General features: G+C 42.3%; 1 pseudogene; it reads right to left on the minus strand.

The window, feature by feature from the left end:
- Positions 1–5,474: 5,474 nt before the first annotated feature.
- Positions 5,475–11,903, minus strand: LOC132210911 (high mobility group protein B3-like; annotated as a pseudogene).
- Positions 11,904–24,948: the final 13,045 nt, after the last annotated feature.

A 24,948-nucleotide genomic window follows, 5' to 3' on the forward strand; every position in this document is an offset into this window, starting at 1 on the left:
GGATTTTGAATACTGTTACAATTTCTGAAGTGAATCATTCCATTGCTGATGTCATCAGTGAACGTTTTCTCCAAACATCACGAAAGTAAATGTTTTCAGTTTGATGCAGGTTGTGTTCATTCAGGCTGCTTCTATTTAGAAGTCTGATTAGTGTCACTGCTCTTCTGTTCCTGTTGATGAGAAGTGTATGAAAATTAGGAAATATGTTAATTATACCACATATGCTAATTAAGAAATCATAAAGTATTTTCATTTGAAAGTGTTCAATAATGAATACAGGCATTTTGCAAAACGTATGTTTTTGTTAGATCATTCATTATTCATTGCATCTTCACTTATTCATGTATGCAAAAATAAATTTGGTGTTTCTATTTAAGCTTGACTAAATTGGTTGGGCGGTCGGGTTGTTGGAGGCAGTCAAGTGGTTTGGGGGCTGCTCTGAGGTGGATAGTAGGGTAGTCTTGGGGATAACTGGGTGATCAGTATGTACTAGGTATTAGATGAGGTTGAATTCTGTCTAAGAATACTTCCTGTGTAATGATCTAGCTAAGTACCATGGAATTGTCCAAAATGTCCGATTGTAGTTCAGAGTTGGAGATGTTCACTGTGAGTCCTGGGCACAGGGGAATTGCCCATTGAAATTGTAAACTTTCTGGGCAATTTCCATGAAGGCCTGCCTCAGGGCACCGCCATACATCTCTGGTCTTAATTCTAGTCTCCAGTGATCCAGATACTGGAAAATTTGGCTTAATATTATTCTTGCATTTGAGACATAAATCTAGTCAGAAATAATAATTGAGAAATCTAACTCTGCCAGTATAAGCCATTTTTCAGGATGAGATCCATTTGAAACAATGACGATTCTTTAGACCTCTGTTAAAAACTCAATCATACAAGTTTTAAATTTATTTAGTGGAACTGTTGCTCACAGAAACAAATTGATCTTGCTGATGGCCGACAGGGTGAGATAGGGATGTTACATAGTATAACCTGCGGTGAAACAATGAATGGCAGGCAGCAACATCAGACATGCGAATCTTCACTTGAGCTAAATCCTCACTTTATGGTCAAAATCAGAAGGGTATTGATGGTGAAGCGTACAATCATAGTACAGAAGTGGCCCTTCAGCCTATTGAGTCTGCACTGGCAAAACAACTTTAAATCTACACCACTCCCACGTGCCAGCACTTACCCCATGTTTGTAAATGTTATGACATTTTAAATGTTCATCCAAGTTCTTTTCAAAAGTTGTGAGTTTTTTTTATTCACTCAAGGGATGTGGACACCTTTGGCTGGCCAGCATTTATTGCACGTCCCTAGTTGCTCTTGAGAACATGGTAATGGGCTGCCTTCTTGAACTGCCTCAGCTACCCTTCCAGGTAGTGCAGTCCAGATTCCCACCACGCTCTCCATCAAAAATGTTTTCTTCAAATCGTCTTAAACCCTGCTGCTTTTCACCCAAAAACTATGCCCCCTCATTATGATCCTTCAACTAAGGGGGATGCTGGCAATTTGCTATCAAAACCCTCAAAAATTGTAGGCGTTAATGAAGGTTCAGTGAAAAGAAAATATGGTTTAGATGTTAAAATGTGAGGCTGGATGAACACAGCAGGCCAAGCAGCATCTCAGGAGCACAAAAGCTGACGTTTCGGGCCTAGACCCTTCATCAGAGAGCTCTCTGATGAAGGGTCTAGGCCCGAAACGTCAGCTTTTGTGCTCCTGAGATGCTGCTTGGCCTGCTGTGTTCATCCAGCCTCACATTTTATTATCTTGGAATTCTCCAGCATCTGCAGTTCCCATTATCTATGGTTTAGATGTTGCATGTGATTTCCTGAGGAGTATTTTTGAAGTGTACGGGTATCACTTTTGCTCTCTGTAAAATGAATTCTTTGATTTCCTGAACTTCAGCAGTTATTGTATGGTTAATTAATTTGTAACCCTGGGAAGAACTTCACACATGTGGACACAAGTTAGAAATGGCAGCACAGAGGTCTGAGTGATCCATTTGAAATTCTGTCTTATAGTGGCCTTTGCAAGGAAACCTGAAAAATTAGTCTGTGGTAGAGTTTGATACTTTGGAGTTTATTTTGCTTTTTTTGCTCGCGTTCTAAAATTAAAAACAAACATTTTAGTTTACTTGTTGGCTCACCCCATTTTGTCAGGGCAATTAAAATTCACTTTTGGGGCAACAAATTGTGAAATTGACATTTCTTCTTAAATTTGTGAGGTTTTGTTTCGTTATTAGATTAAATCATTTGGAAGATGTTCATGAAGAGCACGGAGATGCTTGTACATATCTAAATAGACTCAACAGCCTGGCTGACGACATTTGCAATTCTTTGGATGCATAGAAAATTCCTCATTATTAGTAAGCTTGGGAAGAAAGACAAACTTTCATGTGACAAGCAGAGCAAATTTCAAGATGGATTGAGCGGACCACTGTTAAACCAATGTATGGTTTTACCGACATTTTCAAAACTAGATAGAAATGTCACAGAGGATTTGTCATTTCTGCTGGTGTTTCATTCAGAACAGAATATTTGAAAAATCCTTCTGCCAGATTCTACCTGTCAAGTTAAGGTGTGGTGATAAAAGTGGCTACAGCAGTGCACTCTTTAATGGGCTAATTTCAACATGCCTCTGGTAAAGTGTCACATCAGCCAGCCTGCAGTGCACCGCAGCATTCATCAGGCCAAATGATACTATTCCTTTTGTAAGGTCATCAACAGCAGGAGATTTCACTACACTTCTTCAGGGGAGTTATGCTTCCAAAGAATAGTTGGCTGCATCAGTCAATCCCATGAGGCTTTTTAGATACTTACCAGCAATTCTGAGGTCTTAAAGAATAGCTTGTGAGTAATTTGTTGCCATTGGCACAGAATCATGCAGGTGGTGCCAGGAAGCAGACATTATATTTTCATTTTGCTATGATCTTCATCATTATTTTAATGATGAAGCGGACATGATGGACGCTTCCTGGGTGACTGCCTTGCGAGCCTATGGTTAATGATGCTACTGTGGACCGAGATGGAAAGAAAATCATTCACTTGCATGCTCCTGCTCACTTATTGATGTGAGGTGGCCTGTAGGACTGCGCCGAGTGCCAACCTATACTCTCAATAAAATAACTACAAAGTTGGCCTTAACTTGCAGGGATTGGTGCAAAATAAAAATTCTCCTTCCAGTCTCCTAAAATCAATTTGGGCACGGACAGTGACCTTTCATCCCTGTTTGTTGCTGATGAATTGACAGTTTTCATCTGCACCAACGATTGGTGTTATCATCTCAATTTTTGTCACCAGCAGTGGGTTGGCACCCATGGCAATGAAGCCCAGCAGAGAAATTAGCTTCAGATTTTTAATAAAATATCTGTGAAACAGACATATAATATTCATGTAAACTAACAAAACCAGTGAGTATAAGATCAGCTGAGAGCACTGTAACTCCTAGGCGTCTTAAAGGCTTCATGAAACTGGAAAGCTGGCACAGACATAAAATTGATTCAATGTTAGTTCACTGTTATTATGATGTAGAATAAATTCATCAGAGGTTGTTGGCAAACAGCTCCAATTCAATTGAAAAAAACACGGAGGGAGCACATTAAGATAAAATTAAGATATTTTTCAAATATTTCAGCCTAGCTACTTGGACAAGTATCAATGCAGTTACAAAAAATCCTTTCCTGACAAAATATAAGGAATCAGCAACAATGATTGATTAATTTTGTGATGATGTTGACTTACACTCTTTGGTAAGATTATTAATGAGGAGCCTGTCAGCCATGTTCCTGGTTGTTGAACCAACAGTTTACTTCATACATATAAAAACAGCCACAGTTTGGTTAAAGATTCATCTTTATTAAATTGTCATTTGTATAAATGTCACTTTGTTCTTATAAAATCATTCTGATATTTCCTCATGTAACTCAGATATTTAAACTGCCATACTTCATTATCTTTCATATATTCAATCTACAAAAATTAGTTTTCTAAGATCTAATTAGTTGCAAGGGGGAGAACATCGTATCACTCAGGAGTCAATATTGTATTGAATAATTTTAGGACCTGTGCAACTTCTTCCATATCCTTACTCTGACCTCCCACACACCAGGCCTTGTCATCATGTGTATTGACATCACAAACAACATATTTTCAGCCATTAACAGTCACCAATAACAGATATTGATTCTCCAAGGCTAACCTTAACCCATTCCTTCGTCTTCCCAACTGTCCCACCATTGTATCAGAGATAATGGGAACTGCAGATGCTGGAGGATCCAAGATAATAAAATGTGAGGCTGGATGAACACAGCAGGCCAAGCAGCATCTCAGGAGCACAAAAGCTGACATTTCAGGCCTAGACCCTTCATCAGAGTCCTCTCTCTGGGCTCCATCTCCACCAATCGTTCCCACCTCCACCCCTCCACCACCCTAGCTTCAGTATTTATACCAAACTTTTCCTAATCTACAATCGGGTCTGGAGAAGATACACTGGACCCAGATTGTTAGCCCTGCAATTACTTCACAGATGCTGAAAACATGCTGAGTCTTTCCAGCTATTTCTGTTTTTGTTGCTGTTCTAATGATGCTCTCCCTCTTGCAACTAATTTCTTATAACATTTTTTCCTCAGTAGAACTTATTGAGTTGGGATAGTTGCGTGGGTTGGCAGGGTAGAGGGATAGAATAGTGTTGGGGAGTAATAGATCTCCTGAACATTTCTGGAGTTTTTTATTTTCTGCAGGTAATAACTGAGATGATGTCTGGCCTTTAAATTTGCTGAAAGCTATAACATCTTTGCGACCCTTCTTTTCTACTTCATGCTCAGTTTCAGTCAGTCAGTTACAAACTTACAGACAAGCTTTTAAGAATAATTCAGACGGAATTAAGACTTTTAAATGTCTTCATTTCAGGTGTTCACTGAGCATGTCTGAGTCATGACGAGTTTTTTGGTCAATAAACTGTGACATACATTTTGAAAATTCTTAATAATGAAAATGGTAGAGAGCATTGAGCCACTTGTGCATCATTTGAATGTTAATTAGGTGCACGTTTTCATGTAAAGGCTAAATCAGCATATAAAACAGAGAACTGAATTCCTATTTCTCCAATGTGGGAAGCGTAATACAGTTTGAAGATTAACTTTTATAATATTGAACCATGTGATCTATGTTGTTATACAAAGATAACACTATTACTTGAATTATTCTGCAACATGCACGTTATCCCAGGTGTGGTCCCCTAGTGACTTTGTTGTGCTGTCATTGATCTATTGAGAGTGAAAAATGCAAGTAACCAATCTTCATAAAGCTCCTCATTTTGTCTTTTAATGCACTTGCACAGAGAAAAATAGTGTGGTGAAAATCAAAAACAAAAACAGAAATACCTGGAAAAGCTCAGCAGGACTGTGGAGAGAAATCAGAGCTAATGTTTCGAGTCCATTGACCTTTCTTCAGAGCATATCATACACTTATTGTTTAAGCTTCACTTGCATAAAATCCAAGGTGGCCATTCAAACGTTTGTTCTCAAAATGGTTGTAAAGCGGATGTATCTGAAACACAATAGCGCAATGGAGAATGGGTCAAAAAGAGAAGGATAACATGATGCAAGACATATATTTCCATGCTTAAACTTCTTTGAAAATTCATACTGAGGTGAAAATGCTCTTTATTTTCTTCTGAAAAACAACAACCTGAATACTCGGGGAACAAGTGTCAATTATAGATTTTATTCCATAACATATCGTCATGCTCTTTGTTTGTACTACTCAGCAGGAGCTAGAGTTTCACTGTCAGCACTTTGGCACAGAGATCCACATGCCAGCTGTTTGAACATTAAACTTGAGCACAATACCCCATGACTTTCTGCGCACTATGGTAAAAATTTCTCCCCGGTAGCTACAAAGGCTGGACGTAACACAAACTGCTTCATTATCTGAGATAATGGGAACTGCAGATGCTGGAGAATCCGAGATAACAAAGTGTGGAGCTGGATGAACTCAGCAGGCCAAGCAGCATCTCGGGAGCACATTTTCTGATGTATTATGAATGGAGATGAACGCTCTAGTTTATTACCAAAAAAGCAGAATGAAGCTGCCAAGAAGAAAAGGAGGCTGATTTTTCTTTTCTGTGTGCCAAGGGAACAATAATTTCTTCATTCCTGTTGTGTTGTATACTGATCACATGGGCCCTTGCCAACAGCATCCACATGCAAGGAAACCCTGTGCTAATGAGGCAGGAGTGGTGTTGTGTTTGTTCCACCTGATTTTCAATTAAAGACTAACTCATTCAGTGATGTGCCTATGGCAAGCAGTCTTTTAAGATGCTGCTTGGCCTGCTGTGTTCATCCAGCCTCACATTTTATTATCTTGGAATCTCCAGCATCTGCAGTTCCCATTATCTCAGTCTTTTAATAAACATGTTTCAGCAGAAAATAGCACGAAAGCAAAAGATTTATGTGGTTGTTTTTATCCCCTACGCAGCAGCTTGCATTTGGATGTCTTGAAATTCCTGTGCTCCCAGGACAGTTTTGTCACAAGCGGCCTCTTTATGCTAGGCCCCGCTTGGCCTCAAAGAAGCAGCCGACCCAGATAAAAGAACTCGAAAATCTTTGGTACAGCCATATAGATAAAAACAAATGCATGCTTTTGCTGTATTATTAGATGTCTGTTCTGTTTACTTGTCAACTGTGTGCAAACTCACTTTCTACAAACAGTTAACCTGATAAAAGGGACATAGATTTTGCCAGCTGTTACTGCCACAGTTGGACATTATTGTTAACACTGCAGTCATATAATGGACTTAGCATCCCGACCCAAAACATCAACTTTCCTGCTTCTCTGATGCTGCCTGGCCTGCTGTGTTCCTCCAGCTCCACACTTTGTTATCTTGGACTCCAGCATCTGCATTCATGCCATCTCTGAATATAATTATATTGTTGTTTAACTGTGGAGATGAAGTGAGTTTTTGAAGCGCTTCATTAAAATGTAGACTTTCATCAGCAATACACAATCACTTCACCTAACTGCATTCAAAGCAGACAGTTTGGGATAGGGGAGGGCTGTCAGATGTTATGGAACTATGGAGGGAACCAAGGAAAGATTTAAACAGAGGAATGAGAGAATGAAATTTGATACTCTGAGCGACGAAAAGCATATGGAGGCTAGTGAGTAGAGAGGGGATAAGTGAAAATCTGGAATTCCCTCCTAAGAGTTTTGGGGTCCACCTACAGCAGGTGGAATGCAGCAGTTCAAAAAGACAGTTCACTACCACCCTCTCAAGGGCAACTAAGAATGAGTAATAAATCCTGGACCAGCCGGCGATGCCCATGTCCCATGAGTGAATAAAAAAATGAGTTTTATTTTACCGGAAATTGGTTAAGATGCTACCTCGATTTCCCACTTGCTGCAGGTGGAAATATTTGCCCTGCCATGTTATCTCAATGATTTCCTGGCATCCAGTTGCCATCTCTGCAACCTGTCAAGCACTGGCAGCCCTGAAGTAACTTTCACTGTCAAAGCCGTGTCACAACAGCCACAAAGCAATGCTTCGCACGATACATGCTGTGTGTTTGCTGTGTAGGCTGCTGACAGACATTGTCGTTGTGAGATTGACATAATATGGTGCTGTACAGTAACGTGTCCACCCCTTTGAGTGATCAGTGCTGACAAGCTGCCAGGCTTTGTATGTGCGTAAACAGCTAGGCAAGACAGAAATACTGAGAACTTTTAACTTCTGGCTGAGGAGGTGAAATGTAAAACAGCTAGACGTAGGTGACCATCCAGCTAACGCTGTGTGTGTGTGTGTGTGTGTGTGTGTGTGTGTGTGTGTGTGTGTGTGTGTGTGTGTGTGTGTGTGTGTGTGTGTGTGTGTGTGTGTGTGTGTGTGTGTGTGTACTAAGGGATTGAGCAGGTAGGGCTGAGATTAACTTTTCGGTTGAATTGAATTGATCAACACCTTGCCACATAATTGCAGAAGGTACAATATCGACCTGTTTACTTCCTCCCTCCTCACTATCCAAGGCCCCAGCCACACCCTCCAGGTGAAGCAACGATTTACCTGCACTTCAGTCAATCTAATCTGCTGCACTCATAGCTCACAATATGGTCTCCTCTACAGTGGGGAGATGAAATGCAGTCTGGGTGACCACTCTGCAGAACACCTATGTTCTGTCCACAAAAATGACCCTGAGCTTTGTGTTGCCTGCCACTTCGATATATTCCAGTGTTCCCGCACCAACATTTCTATCACAAGCCTGGTATAGTATTCCAGCGAACCTCAGCACAAGCTTGAAGAACAACATCTCGTTTTCCACTTGGGGATGCTGCAGCCTCCAGGACACAACATTGACTTCGATAACTTTGGAACCTGAATCCGTCCTTCCTTCCATATTTTTCACCCACCCCACAGCCAGTCCTGCACTCCTAGGCCCATGATGATGTTATGTGAGTTGTATTCAGTACAGCTCAGCCATTTTCTCCTCCTCTTAGCACTAATTACCATTTATTCAACTTTTTCTCTGTCCTGGCCTGTTATCCATCATCTCCTCATTTACCTACTCCTTTCATATCTCTTTGTATCTGGGCTCCATGTCCACCTGTTCGTCACATCACCCCTTCCTAACGCCCACCTCCCCCATATTTTGACTTCAGCATAAATACCTCTAGCTGCTAAAGTTCTGATGAAGAGTCACCAGGCTGAAAACATTAACTCTGCTTCCTTCCAACACCTGTTGAGTTTCTCCAGCAGTTTATTTTTGTTTCAGATTTACAAATTAGCTGGTTATTGAGCAGGAAAGCAGTCAGGAGCAAGAAACACATGTGATATGGGAGAGAGGGAAATTGGACATTGGAGGTTGGAGAGTCAGGTGGAGAGTGCAGGGCCGAACATTGATAGCAGATAAATCAGACAAATAGGGTCAAATAATGTAGCGATGAAAAGAGGGTTGGCTGTGTGATGGAGTCATTTGATGGTGTCATACCTTGTGAATAGGAAGATAAACATTTGTGCATCTCCTGGCCCTCAAGCAGTGCTTAAAAACAACTTACTTGTTACCCCCAGATGCTTTCGGCTCTCTTCAAATTAAATGTGAAATATTTAAGTCAAGTAACCTTATTAAAACATAGAACCAAAATGAATAAAAGGGAAGTATAACACAGGAACAGGCCCTCCGGCCCTCCAAGCCTGTGCCAATCATCATGCCCTGACTAAACTAAAAAACAAATCTTCTGCCCTTATTTGGTCCATATCCTTCTATTCCCTCCCTATTCATGAACCAGCTAGTTGCCTCTTAAATGTCACCAGTGTGCCTGCTTCCATTACCTCTTCTGGTAGTATGTTCCAGGCTCCTACCACTCTCACTTCCCGCACACATCTTCCCTAAACTTTCACCCTCTCACCTTGAGCCTGTGCGCCCTTGTATTTGAAACTTCAACCCTGAGAAAAAGCCTCTGACTATCCATCCTATCTATGCCTCTCATAATTTTGTACACCTCTATCCGATCTCCTCTCAGCCACCATCTTTCCAGTGAAAGTTTTTTTAACCTTTCTGTATAGCCAACACCCTTGAGACCATGCAACATCCCGGTGAACCTCCTCTGTACTGTCTCCAAAGCTTCCTTCTGGTAATGTGGTGACTAAAACTGCACACAGTACTTCAAATGCAGCCTAACAAGGGTTTTATATTGCTGCAACATGGTTCGCCAACTCTTGAACTCCGTGCCCTGTCTGATGAAGGCAAGCAGACCATATGACTTCTTAATCACCTTGGCCACTTATGTTGCCACCTTAAAGGAACTGTGGACCTGCAAGCCCAGATCCGAATGAATGTTAATGTTCCTAAGGGTTCTGTCATTTCCAGTATAATTCACACCTAAATTTGATTATTCAAAATCCATCACCTTGCATCTGTCTGCATTAAATTCCATCTGCCATTTCCGTGCCCAAGTCGCCATTCTATCAATATCATTGGCACAATCAGCAACTCCACCAATCTTCATGTCATCTGCATTTGTTATATTTAAGGATGAAACTGCTTCTAGAGAATAGGCTAATTTACTGTTTCTAAGCTTGCCTCCGTCAAATCCAGAAGTGGACATAAGTCGGTTTGCCATTTTAAAATAGTCAACATTAAATGTAAAGTATTCAGAATCAACTCATGGTCAGATGTTTACTTTTATTTAGTCACTGCCTGTGATAGTTCAGACAAAAGTGGGGTTTAATTTTGTGTGTTGGGAAAGGGCGTATGTGTTGGGAAGCAAGAAATGCACTACTTAATGGCTACTTGGTATTGACTTTCCTGCTGACTGGCACTACCTGTAAGAAAGGAGATCATCCAAGCCCTGAGAGTGGGGTTAACATTCACACATTCCAGTGGGTGCTTATGTCAGCAGTGATCCAACATTTGCGCCAACTTCCCTAGAGCTGATGGAACATTGGAATAGCACCCATTTACTGTAAGGAGGACATGACAAAGGGCCTTATCAGAAACCACTGCTGGATTGTGGGGGGAGGGATAGATGAAAAATTAGTGACTTTGGATACTCATCATAGAGCAGGTATAGCAGAAACCGAATAGACCTGGGTTTAACTAAAGGGCTAATCTTGCACACATGACTCCCCATTTCCATCCTTTTGTGTTTTCCCTTGAATCACATGAAGAATTTATACCGTTTGTAAAAAATAGTTAGACTTGTTACATTTCAAGAGGGACTAGGAGGCCACAGCACATAAAACAACAAGAGTTTCATTATACGAGGCAAAATAGAAATTGCTTGAAAATCTCAGCAGGCCTAGCAAGACCTGTTAAGAATTTCCCCCAAATTCTGTTTTTGTTTCAGATTTCTAGAACCCCAGTTCTTTTGTTTTTTTTTTATTATATAAGGTGCTCATTCTACAAGGCAACAAGTTACACTGAGCTGTTTCCTCCAAAATGGCCAATTATGTCATTGTGACAACATGTGAGCAGACTCTTCAAGTGACAGCCCAAAGACACAAAGTCACAACATTCCTCCCCCCTTTACATCGGAGGTTCCTGCAATGAAAGTGTTTACAACTGTATGCAACAGTTCACAGGAACAGAGGGAATAATTTACCATTTTATAGTCCTTCGGATTTGATTCCTGCTTTCCGATATTTCTTGGAGCATGATAGGATGATGTACTCAGGCAGTGGAAGTCAGCATTGAATGATGTTTACCTTCTTTTCAATCCAACATGTCTAAATTAACTGATCACTACCCGGAGGTGACTACCGTTTTACTAGACCGCTTGTATTAACCACGCTTTACTCACACAATATGTCCCCTTCTTGGCAGGGGGCTTCCTTTCAATATCCACCTTGCCTTTGGCACAATAACCAGCAACATCCTGATGCTTTTCCTTCAATTTCTAAGCTATGCTGATGAAAAACTTCTTCCCTTTGTCACTGCACACATTCTGCAGCTCATCAAACTTGCCTGCTACATCACTGATACACAAGCCATGACTTACAGCTTTGATTTTTCATTGATGTTCCAAGAAAAAAAAACATGAAAAGCCCAGTGTGAGGTCTTTTTGGCACATTTGGCTCCTACTTCGTTTTGCTACCCACAGCTGACACATCATTTTTCATTTTTCGGTCATAGTGTGCGTTATCTACTTTAGCCACTTCAAATTTGACCATCTCTTTGCTAGACATTGTTTTTCATCTTTCAGAGCATCTTTTAGAGAACTCAGAGACGTCTGCATTTTTTTTCCTATTCATTTGTGGGATGTGGGTATCGCTGGCTGGCCAGCATTTCTTGCCCTTCTTTAGTTATCCTTGAGAAGGTGGTGGTGAGCTGCCTTCTTGAACCACTGCAGTCCTCCTAAATATCAGAGATTTCTTTCTTCATAACAAGCCGGAACAAAATAAACATAAGAAGACATCTTGCCTTGGCATCTTGCAGTCATGTTTTTCTAGCAATTGACTGCTGGTACCTCAGTGTCTTAGCATCAATGACACAGCCTAACTATTCCATGGAAATTCTCTCTCCAGTTCCCTGTATTTTCAAAATATGGCCCTACTGTGCCAAAATGTCCCCTTCCTTTTTTATTTACTTTTTAAAATGGAAAGACCTGCAATAGCATGATGTACCTCAATAATTTTAACACTATTTCACTTCTTCATGTTTTAAACAAGATGTTCGGGTCTGGCGACTCTTCCCCAGGACTCCCCCTGTGTATTACACACAGTGTGCCTTCAACGAGGGGCAAATGATGATCTTTTTCTGTACTGTCCACCTCTCCCCTGGGGTGAATTCCTTTTTTTTTACTGGCTGTACTTGCTTCAGTGCAGCCATGGCATTTTTTTATTTATTTCCTCTTTTTTTTAAATCAAGGAGCCTCCAAAGTCCGTAGTGAGGACAATGTTTTTTTTTCCTCTGGTGAATCAATGGATTGCCACATTGGACTTCAAGATAGAATTTTATCCTCGTCGCCAGTTTTTTTCTCTTGTTACATTTCAAGAAGGACTAGGAGGCCACAGCATTTAAAACAACAAAATTTGTTATAGTAGTTAGGAGCAAATTACTGCAGATGCTGGAATCTGTAGTGGAAACAAAAAATGGAGAGAAAGCAAACGAACATTTCAAGTCTGGATGGCTCAACTATGAGGAAGAGTCATCTAAACTCAAAATGTTAGCTTGTATCAGAGATAAAGGGTCTGGGCCCAAAACGTCAGCTTTTGTGCTCCTAGGATGCTGCTTGGCCTGCTGTGTTCATCCAGCTCCACACTTTGTTATCTCAAAATGTTCGCTTGCTGTCTCTCCACGGATGCTGCCTGACTTGCTTAGATTTCCAGCATGATTTGTTTTTTATTATAGTACGTGTTCACCCTCCAAGGCAGTAAGGTGGAATAATCTGTTTCCCTCCAAAACAGCCAATGATGTCATGTGATTGGACTCTTAAAGGTACAGTCCAATATTCTTCCACAAATACACAACAATATTGCAATTTTCTTAGTCAATAATTTCTTCTCCACTCCTCTTATAAACTCTTTGCAAATCCAACAGGAGTCACAGGAGCAAAAATGAGGGCATTGACTATCTTTCTCTTTTTTTAATTTTTATAGCACATGCCATTATCTAAAGACAAGGTGGCTGTTCTGCTCTGATATGGAGATTGTATAAAATGCGAGAGGTGCTTTAATTGGGAGCCAAAATGACGTGCTGGCGATCAGACCGGCTCCACTAATCTAATCTCTGTTGCTATTCACACAATCAAAGGGCTGCACGACTGGAGGAGGAGAAGCAAAATCATTCAGCAGATTGGTATTACTGCCAACTTATCAATTCGCAGACCTTTCCCCAACTGCTGCCAATTGCTTTTTAATCAGAACTTAATAAAACGGGCACCAGATGCTAGACTGTAATTATGGTTCAACTGTGCTTTCAATGATAAAGTAGCCAAGGCCAACTTTTGTCTGGCCTTAATGATAATCAAAACTTTAAAAACACACGACAGGTACACGGTGCACTTAGAAACTGAGCTACCAAGGAGTTTGCTGGTAAGGCAGGAGGGTTGCTACAATGCTGAACCATTCACCGTTTACCAAATCCAAACCCTTGACAGAGTTTGATAAATAACAAAAATTCCAATCAGCCTTAATAGAAATGCACCATTTATCAAGAGCAAGAAAAACATAGAAAATTTCATTGGTTTATGATAAAAACATTTGATTACTCACCCGTACTTTAGCAATGAATTACATCATTTCACAGAAGATAACCTTGTTGAAGCTTTATTTTTGTCAATTGGTTTACACATTAATTGGAAAATCATAAAAGTGAACTTTTCTGGCAGAATCTTAATGGGTGTTGAATGATGGGGGACAATGGTGAGACATTTGGGAGAGTCACATGAAATATTGAGGGAGGCCACTCTCACTACTGAGACTAAGCAGTTGCACATTGAAATGTACAACATCCTCCATTGCAATGCTGCTGCAGACACATTGCAAGCAAACATAGGCACCCAGCTCATCACTTGGACCAGATAGCATCTCAGGGCTAAGATAACAAGGTGTAGAGCTGGAAGAACACAGCGGGCCAAGCAGCACCTTAGGATCACAAAAGCTGTTGTTTTGGGCCTAGACTCAGGGCTGTTCACTTGCTCTCTCAGCATCCACTCGCTTTGTGCCTATCTGGATGCATATGGCATGGCTGCCTTGCCTTTTTTGCACTTTTCCCTCTCAGTCAGACCTTACAGGGTAACAGTATTCTTGTCCTGCCTTACCATTCAGTACAGACAGCAAGCCAGGCAGTCTGTCATCAGCCAAGGGGTGGAAAGTTTGCTGCATGGAGCTGTCTTGTCTTAGTGTCACATTTATAGCATGTATCAGCAGCCTAGGAAGCAAACACACTGCATATGCATCAACCAAGTGGCCATCTCTAAAAATTGAAGGATAGTGGTCCTTAGTCAGATCCAGATATCTGACCATAAGAACATATGATGATAAGAATTAAGCTATTCAGCCATTGAATCTGCTTTGCCATTTGACCATGGCTCATATGAGTTACAGGGTCCTAGCACAGTCAGGACCCTATCAATCCAGGGCATTGCCATGGTTAGCATCCTGTCCTCTTAGGGGGTGAGGAAAGCTGAATGTCAGGCAACCCACCACATGACTTGCCTCTTCCTGCTTTGATATGGGCCATTTTCTTCTGGAACAAAAGGGAAGTGTGGAGCTGGGAGAGATGAAAGTGTCTGGTATAGCTATTAGTGCTGGCACAGCTGGGAAGAGGTGGTGATTTGTCCTGAGTGAGTGATAGGAGATGTAGAGGCCATGCAGGACATTAGGAATTTCAGTTGTAATTATGAACTTGGTGTGGTTTTAGAATTCACTCACACCTCATTCAACAACGATTGGCTTTTAAAGAGTTTTTGTATAAAAAGGCAACATTTGCATTATTTATAGTGTTTCAACAATGCAATGTGTGGAGAATGACTGACAGCGACTGCTGGATTTTTACACTCAACTGTGTATGCATGCTGTCCATTTCAGAATAGTATGACAGGAAAGTCTGATTATTATAACAGGAAAAACAATAAAGGGAAGCAAATCTTCAAAACGTAAGCCGAGCCTCCTCCCCCACTGGCAAATGATTAACTCCAGCCCATTTTTTGAAGCTAAGTTATCAATCGTATCTGTTTTTAACACCACTGTGAATTTGGTAACTTGTAATTGTTAAACAGTGCACCTAGATAAAGACAACTCACTCCCTTTGTAGTGCTTTTGGCATGCCAGACAAGCAAAGTGTACCTTCAAGTAATACACAGAATTAGGAATGAGCATAAATCAGCAAACATGTTGAAACACTTGGGTGATCTTTAATGCTGGATCTTTTCCAACTTTGTATAACACATATGAGTTGAACAAAAACAAGTTCAGGAGGCTCTTTCAAAAACAAATGGTGTTTTATATTATTTAATTGCAATTTTGGTGACATAATTTTGACAAGCGCCCGATTTTCTAATTTTTCAGCGTGAAATATTTTGACTGATTTTGTTAGATACTTTATTTGTGGGGAGGCGATGGGCTAGTGGTCATCTTGCTAGTTTATTAATCAAGAAACTCAGCTGATGTTCTGGGACATGGGTTCGAATCCCATCATGGCAAATAGTAAAAGTTCAATTTAGTACATGATATCTGGAATCTACTGGTGACCATGAAAGTATTGCCAATTGTTGAAGGAGAAAAAGCCACCACTAAAGTCCTTTTCTTCATGGAAGGAAATCTGCCATCTTCTTTTGGTCTGGACTACATGTGACTCCAGATCCACAGCAATGTGGTTGACTCTCTACTGCCTTCTGAAATGGCCTAGCAAGCCATTCAGTAGTATCAATCACCGTGAAGTCTCAAATAAGAAATAAAACTGGACAGATCTGTTGGCACCGACCTAGGCACCGGAAAAGATAAAAGGTAGAAACAGCCATAGTAACGGCGCAAAGTCCTCTGTATCAACATCTGGAGGTTAGTGCCAAATTTGGGCAGCTGTCTCACGGGCTAGACATGCAACAGCCCGACATAGTCATACTCACAGAACCCTACCTTACTGACAATATCCCAGACACCACCATCACCATCCCTGATAAGTCCTGTCTCACTGGCAGTTCAGACCTGGCAGAGGTGGCAGCACAGTGGTATACAGTCAGGAGGGAGTTGCCTTGGGAGTCCTCAACATTGACTCTGGACTCCATGAAATCTCGAGGTTTTAGGTTAAGCATGGGCAAGGAAACCTCATGCTGTTTACCACATACCGTCCTCCCTCAGCTGATGAATCAGTGCTCCTCCATGATGAACTGCAGATGGAGGAAACACTGAGGATGGCAAGGGTGCTAAATGTACTTTTGATGGGGTCTTTCAATGCCTACCACCAAGAGTGACTTGACATCAGCACTACTGATTGAGCTGTTTGGATCCTAAAGGACAGGCAGTGACAGAACCAACAAGAAGGTAAGCATACCTGACCTTAACAATCTGCCGGCTGTAAATGCATCTGTCCATGATAGTATCAGTAAGTGTGACCATTGCACAGTGCTTGTGGAGATGAATTCCCTCCTTCAAATTGAGAATAAACTTCCATCATATTGGGAACAGTGGTGAAAGGGACAGATTTTGAACAAATATAGCAACTCAAAACTAGCATTCATGAGGCACTGTGGCCATTAATAGCAGCTGCTTGACCTGCTTTGTTCCTCTAGCTCCACAGTGTTGACAGCAAAATTGTACTCTAGCACAAGCTATTTACTCATGATCCAGCCTTTCGGCCACTCAACCATTATTTTCAAGCCAAGTGATCAACTCTAGTTCAATGGAGAGTGCAGGAGGACATGATAGGAACAGGACCAGCTATACCTAAAAATGAGATAAAGCCACCAAACAGACTGTTCGCATGCCAAACAGCATAAGAAACAAGTTACGAGAGATCTAAGCAATCCCACAGCCAACAGATCAGATCCAAGCCCTGCAGTCCTGCCACATCTAGTCTTGTATGGTGGTGGATGATTAAACAATTCACCAGAGGATCAGACTGCAAAAATACCCCCATCCTCAATGCTGGAAGAGCCCAATACAATGCAAAAGATATGCTGTATGAGTCTACAGCTCAATGAGTAGAACTTAAGACTGTACTCCAGAACTTGCTGCTCCAATTGCCAAGCTTTACCAGTACAGTTACCATGCTGGCATCCACCCAACAATGTGGAAAACTGCCCAAGTATGTGCTGTACACAAATCAGTGGACCGATCCAACCCAGCCAATTACCGCTCCATCAGTCTATCCTTGATCATCAGTAAAGTGATGGAAGGTGTCTTCAATGGTGCTATTGAGTTCAGTGGTGCCCAGTATAGGTGCCACCAGGGCTACTCAGCTCATGCCCTCATTATAGCTTTGGCTCAAACATGGACAAAAGAGCTGAATTTCAGCCAAGTGGTGAGAGTGATAGCCCTTGATATCAAATCTGTACTAACTGATTGTTGCATCAAGGTACCCTGACAAAATTGAAATCAGTGAGAATCAGGGGGCAACTGTCTGGTGTTTGGAGTCATACCTGACACATAGGAGGATGGTTGTTGTTGTTGGAGGTCAGTCATTTCAGCTGTAGGAAATCTTTGCAGGAGTTCTTCAGGATAGTGTCCCAGGTCCAACCATCTTTAGCTCCCTCATCACTGGTTGGCATATTAAGGATTGTTTCTACGAATGAAAAGCTATAACAGCAGATGGGTTTAGATTTCAGATTATTATTAGATTTCTCCCTACCTTATTTTGAAGATGGCTTGGCATTTTTATCTCAATCATATGATATAGTGACCTTCTTGATTTTCAAAAGGATCGAAAAGTGTTCTATTTTTCCCATTTCTATCATTTCCAAACCCCTGTTGCCTTAATTGTCCATTTACCATCTTTGCATCTCACCTTTTGTTGTGCAATACCTTTAATCATAGACTGTCCTTTTTGTTCCTTCCCACTCTCCTTCTATGCTTCTGTCCTTCAAACAGTTACATTGCTAACTCTCCAGTCCTGATGAAAACCATCAAATTTAAATAGTAGGTCGAATCTTGTCTTGGAGGTGGGAAGGGCACTTAGTCAGGTCAGGTGGTAGGGTACCCAAACCCTACCACCTTCTTGTCTTTGCTTGAATTAAGTTTTGAGAGTGAGGGTCCATGGTTAACCTTGCTGCCCCACTGCCACATGAAGCCCACTTCATGATCTCATCACCTCAGGGGACCTCCCGCCCACAGCCTCCAACCTCATTGTTCCCCAAACCCGCACGGCCCCTTTCTATCTCCTTCCCAAAATCCACAAACCTGCCTGCCCTGGTCGACCCATTGTCTCAGCGTGTTCCTGCCCCACCGAACTCATCTCCACCTATCTGGACTCCATTTTCTCCCCTTTGGTCCAGGAACTGCCTACCTAGGTCCGTGACACCACCCACGCCCTCCACCTCCTCCAGGACTTCCAATTCCCTGGCCCCCAACACCTCATTTTCACCATGGACGTCCAGTCCCTCTACACCTGTATTCCGCATGCAGATGGCCTCAAGGCACTCCGCTTCTTCCTGTCCCGCAGGACCGACCAGTCCCCCTCCACCGACACCCTCGTCCGCCTAGCCGAACTCGTCCTCACCCTCAACAACTTCTCTTTCAATTCCTCCCACTTCCTACAGACAAAGGGGGTGGCCATGGGCACCCGCATGGGCCCCAGCTATGCCTGCCTCTTTGCAGGTTACGTGGAACAGTCCCTCTTCCGCACCTACACAGGCCCCAAACCCCACCTCTTCCTCCGTTACATTGATGACTGTATCGGCGCCGCCTCTTGCTCCCCAGAGGAGCTTGAACAGTTCAGCCACTTCACCAATAACTTCCACCCCAACCTTCAGTTCACCTGGGCCATCTCCAGTACATCCCTCACCTTCCTGGACCTCTCAGTCTCCATCTCAGGCAACCAGCTTGTAACTGATGTCCATTTCAAGCCCACCGACTCCCACAGCTACCTAGAATACACCTCCTCCCACCCACCCTCCTGCAAAAATTCCATCCCCTATTCCCAATTCCTCCACCTCCGCTGCATCTGCTCCCAGGATGAGGCAATCCACTCCCACACATCCCAGATGTCCAAGTTCTTCAAGGACCGCAACTTTCCCCCCACAGTGGTTGGAAACGCCCTTGACTGCGTCTCCCGCATTTCCCGCAACACAATCCTCACACCCCACCCCCGCCACAACTGCCCAAAGAGGATCCCCCTCGTTCTCACACACCACCCCACCAACCTCCGGATACAATGCATCATCCTCTGACACTTCCGCCATCTACAATCCGACCCCACCACCCAAGGCATTTTTCCATCCCCACCCTTGTCTGCCTTCTGGAGAGACCACTCTCTCCATGACTCCTTTGTCCGCTCCACACTCCCCTCCAACCCCACCACACCCGGCACCTTCCCCTGCAACCGCAGGAAATGCTACACTTGCCCCCACACCTCCTCCCTCACCCCTATCCCAGGCCCCAAGATGACTTTCCATATTAAGCAGAGGTTCACCTGCACATTGCCAATGTGGTATACTGCATCCATTGTACCCGGTGTGGCTTCGTCTACATTGGAGAAACCAAGCGGAGGCTTGGGGACTGCTTTGCAGAACACCTCCACTCGGTTCGCAATAAACAACTGCACCTCCCAGTCGCAAACCATTTCCACTACCCTTCCCATTCTTTAGATGACATGTCCATCATGGGCCTCCTGCAGTGCCACAATGATGCCACCCGAAGGTTGCAGGAACAGCAACTCATATTCCGCTTGGGAACCCTGCAGCCCAATGGTATCAATGTGGACTTCACCAGCTTCAAAATCTCCCCTTCCCCCACCGCATCCCAAAACCTGCCCAGTTCGTCCCCTCCCCCCACTGCACCACACAACCAGCCCAGCTCTTCCCCTCCACCCACTGCATCCCAAAACCAGTCCAGCCTGTCTCTGCCTCCCTAACCTGTTCTTCCTCTCACCCATCTCTTCCTCCTACCCCAAGCCGCATCTCCATCGCCTACCTACTAACCTCATCTCACCTCCTAGACCTGTCCGTCTTCCCTGGACTGACCTATCCCCTCCCCACCTCCCCACCTCCCCACCTCCCCACTTATACTCTCCTCTCCACCTATCTTCTTTTCTCTCCATCTTCGGTCCGCCTCCCCCTCTCTCGCTATTTATTCCAGAACCCTCACCCCATCCCCCTCTCCGATGAAGGGTCTAGGCCCGAAACGTCAGCTTTTGTGCTCCTGAGATGCTGCTTGGCCTGCTGTGTTCATCCAGCTTCACACTTTATTATCTTGGATTCTCCAGCATCTGCAGTTCCCATTATCACTCAGGCCCACTTAATGGCCAGTTTATGACCTGCCATCATTAGGATTTACCCAGCTACATACAGGCCTGTTGTCATGCAGTATTCCTGACAGCTGCTGTCCTGGGTAGCTTTTAACTCAGGATGGATGAGGCAGTTGCGGGAGTTCGGGGAGTGGGTGGGTTTGGTGGGGGAGTTCTCTCAATCAAAGGCAATCAATACCTGATTGGACACCAGCAGGGAAGACCCACATGAACCTAAACCTCCTGTTTTTTCTAAAGGCTGCCCTGCCCCCCTCTTCCAGCTGGAGAACCACCCACATGATGACAGAGTGTAGGCTTTTCAATGCCTCTCTAAGAGAAGACACCTGATGTGGCAAATGATTCTGCTCACAAACTTGCTTTGTCTTCTTACAGGTACCAGATTAATTTCAGGTTTACCAGTTTTCATTTCAGATTAGTGGCATTTACCGTACTTTGGAGATATATTGTCATATTCCACTCTGTGGTGCTGTAATGGTTAAATCTCACTCTGTCTTCCTGTCTCCCAGCTTTAGTCCAGACTCGTGCTGATTTTGAAGTGTAGACTTGCAATTTAAATATAACTACAGGAGAGCTGTTGTTGTCAATTGTTGTACCCTGCTGGTCCGCCAATATGAAATAGGGCATAACAAACGGTGCTCGAGGGTGTGGAGTGGAACAACAATTCCCAGCACAAACTGTGAGAGGTGTGATTCTGCTCTGTTTTAACCCTATTATGCAGTCTAACACCAGTCTTATCCCCATCTCCATCTCCTGACTCCTGCTGGCTGATCGAGAGGTGAAAAATTAGCCAATTTATTTGTGGTACTGTAATTTGTGGTATATTGTGCACAATAAGTTGGCTTCTGGCATCTTTTAAACCTTCAAATATTGAAGCTTATTAAATCATTTACTAAAAGAAATTTTAAAGATTAGGTTTTGAGGAAGCATATTATGCACGTTGCTCAGTCAAAACAGAATTCCTGAAATCCACAAAGGAGCTAATAAACGAGTTAAAGGTCTATTATTGATGGCACCAGAATGTCTGGAATCTGCAAGACTACTGAAGAAGTAAACCATTTGGTAGCTTGTTGTGGTGGAACTTGGTTACTAGTATGTTCAGCTGCTCACAAATTAAGGGCTGAATTTTCACAACCGAACTGAGTGAGACGAGTTTGTATTTTTCTCAACTTGTAGGATCAACCTGAATAAGGAGCTTCAAGGAGGTCAGGACATACTAAGGCACATCCCAAAGCCAATGCAAACAGTTATCATTTATTGCCTAATGACTGCGTACATACAGATGGTGGAGCTGTGCTTTAATAGACCCTCCTTCCATTGGGTCTTAATCCCACGTGATCTGACATCAGTACAAAGCAGCTCCTTTTGAGCATGCTCAGTAGATGTTATTAGAGTATTAATACAGTTAACCCTTTACTCCATGTCTCTCAAATCTGGAAGCAGTTAGGAGGGGGCCACAGGGCAGGTGAACTAGTTAGAAGGCTCACCTTGCTTTCTCAGACTATATCTCAATTGTAACAGAAGCTGTTAGACCTTTAACCCTTACCCCTTAAACATATGCAGCTATTATCCATTCAATGCCAACTCACTCCCATTGGTTCACCATTCCGTCCCTGCCATCGCCATGGCTGCTCACCCAGGATCCAGCAAGTGCAGACATCAGGAGTCATAAGTGGATGTACAACAAAACATGAGACCATAAGGCCCCAAGAAATGGGAACAGGAGCAGGTTTATTATTATTAATATGGGTGTTGATGTCCAGTAAAGTAATTAATTAATGGGAACTAAGATCTTGCAACAGTCTTTATCACTAGGTACAAAGCATTTGAGAAACTAACGGGACAAAGGGAAGAGAAGTCACGAGCCCTTAATGGCCTGCATCCAAGATTTCTAAAAGAACTGACTTCAGTGCCAGTTAGGGCATTGATCAAAATATTTCACAACTTGCTGGATTGAAGCAGGGTTCCTGCAGATTACAAATGCTAATGTGACACTCCTGTTTAAGAAGGGAGGAAGACAGAAAGCAGGAATTATAAATAACCTTTCCCTTTTGTAAATAAATATTCACTTGCTTTAATAAAATGTCTGCTGGTGGTTAAATTTTGTTGTCAGCCTTGGTTAACTCACACCCATTTGAGAAATGAACAGCTCCTTGATACATTCTAAGGACGATGGAAGTTGTGAAGGCGAAATATTGCCCATCTCTCTCACCAAGCTTACTACCTGACTGAAGATAACCTTAGGAATCAAGGATCCTTAAAATGTCAAATTGAAGTTTACAACCAAGGTGTTGGACTTTTAAAAAAAAACCTGAAGAACTGCAGAAGCTGGCAACCTTAAAAAAAACAGAAATTGCAAGAAAAACTCAGCAGGCCTGACAGCATCTGTGGAGAGAAATTCAAGTTAATGCTTCAGATCCAGTCACCCTTTTTCAGAACACTGAAGTCTGAACACTGAACAGTGTTTATCCTGCCCATTTCTGCAGAGAAAGGTTCATTCTATCTGTCAGCGAGTCAGGGGAACACACTGACACTCAAGGGTGGGAGATGAGAAATGGGCAGCTCACATGTCCACTCTCCCTCATTGTGTAGTTGTCCCCTGCACAAAGTGCTGCGACTCACTTGTTCAATGATGTCTTAGAGAAGGTCACGCACTTTGGTGCAACTTAACAGGCCACATGTACTCAGAAACATTGAAGTGTTGCCAAAGATAGAGGGATCAATGTGAGATTCCTTAGGATGCCTCTGTTGTCTGTAGTAAGGGGCTTTATTATGTTGGACAAACTGGACCTGTACCCTCTAGAGCTGTGAAGAATGAAAGGCGGTCTCATTGAGACTTACAAAATATTTAAAGGGGCAGACAAATAAGATACTTCTTGTGAATGGGGAGTTTGGATCTGGGGGCAAAAATTAAAAATAAGGGGAAGCCATTTTGGTCCAAGTTGAGAAGGTTTTTTTTTATTTAGACGATTGTGAATCTTTGGAATTCTCTACCACAGACGGGTGTGGAAGCTAAGTCTTTGAGTATGTTTAAGAAAAGAGATTGATAGACTTCTGATGACTAACAGTGTGCTATGTTATGGGGATAGGGTGGTAAAAGGAATTGAAGTGTTCAATTAGCCGTGAATTTATTAAATGGTGGGACAAGCTTCATGAATTAACAGCTTACTCTTGTTACTATGTTTCTACCTTAGTGCACTTTACCACTGACACTTTTTTGCTCATGGTCAGAAGGAATGTGATGTGTAGGTACTTGAAAATGGCATCATCTGAAGATACCAAGAGTACAAGGGGATGGATAACGAGGCACTTAGTCAGCAATATAAAATGTCAAGGACTGCAAAAGTAGCAAGCTCCCAGGGATCGTTGCACAAAGCGGTGAATTCTTGCCATATTAAAAACAAATTGTTAGACAGTTAAAGGAACTCCAAATCTGGCTCATTCATCCTGAAAGTGGGTTTCAATTTAACTTCCTTAGGGCTCCTCAGGATCAATGATGCATTACTCTTTCATACTGTCTGGGTCCTCCCTCCTGGTCAAAGCCTTATTTTGTGTGCCTGAATGCATAGAGGCCTAGATATTTCTCATGATGTTTTTTTTGTTGATGTTTTTGACGATTAAGTCCAAGAGGGAATTTAATGTTGGTATAAAATTGTTGTGTTTTGTCATCTATAATACCATGGTATCCATGTCATGTTTGTTACATAATGGGAGGTAGCATAAATACTGTTACATCAGGTAAAAGATGTTGTTGGAGACAAATTCACAAGATTATTCATGCTATTATTTCTGAGCTGCTGATTTGAAGATGCCTTTGAAGAACTTTCATTGTGACCTTGGGACTTAGGCTCTTGGAATTCAGCTCCTTAAATGTCAGCTTACATTTCCTACTGTTGCTGCTGGAAATCATAAAAAATCTAATATGTTTATCTGACAATTTGACTTAATTAGCTCTCATTTCCATGCTGTACCAGAACATGGAAAACAACCTGATACATATCTTCTGTTCACACCTGAGAGATCCCTGCAGCTCAGACATTTTAGTGCTACAATTGCTTTCTTAGCAATAGAATTGCTAACATTTCTGTGGGTCAGAATGTATTTTTTTTAGCAAGAATTGTCCAATTTCCTTTAAAAAAAATCCATCAGAAGCCCTTAGAGAAATGGTGTTTTTACTTATCTTTTGCATAAGATACCGAATTTGTACTGTAATTATAGCTTTTTTTGCTGCAACTTATGGTGTTCTCTTTTTGAGTGATTTCTGGCAACGCAGTTTGCAACTAAGTCCAAAAGACCATGGCACATCAGAGGTTCTGCTATTGCTGCTAACTGTTGTTAATCAGGGTCTGCTGTAGTTAGCTCCAGGAGCTCCCAAATACGGAAGGCAAAGCTAGTTAGGTTCTGCCTTGTGTAAGCCATCTTATATCAAGTCTATAGGTTCACAACGACAAATCACTTTTATTTTTGCTTTTTTAGGTATCACATTTCTGCTTTGTTTTTGAACTTTCAGTAAACCATAACTGAATTCTTTCTTTCTAAACTTACATTTAATCCCAAAAGTG

This window comes from Stegostoma tigrinum, chromosome 1 (genome assembly GCF_030684315.1).
Source record: "Stegostoma tigrinum isolate sSteTig4 chromosome 1, sSteTig4.hap1, whole genome shotgun sequence".
In the NCBI taxonomy this organism is placed as follows: domain Eukaryota; kingdom Metazoa; phylum Chordata; class Chondrichthyes; order Orectolobiformes; family Stegostomatidae; genus Stegostoma; species Stegostoma tigrinum.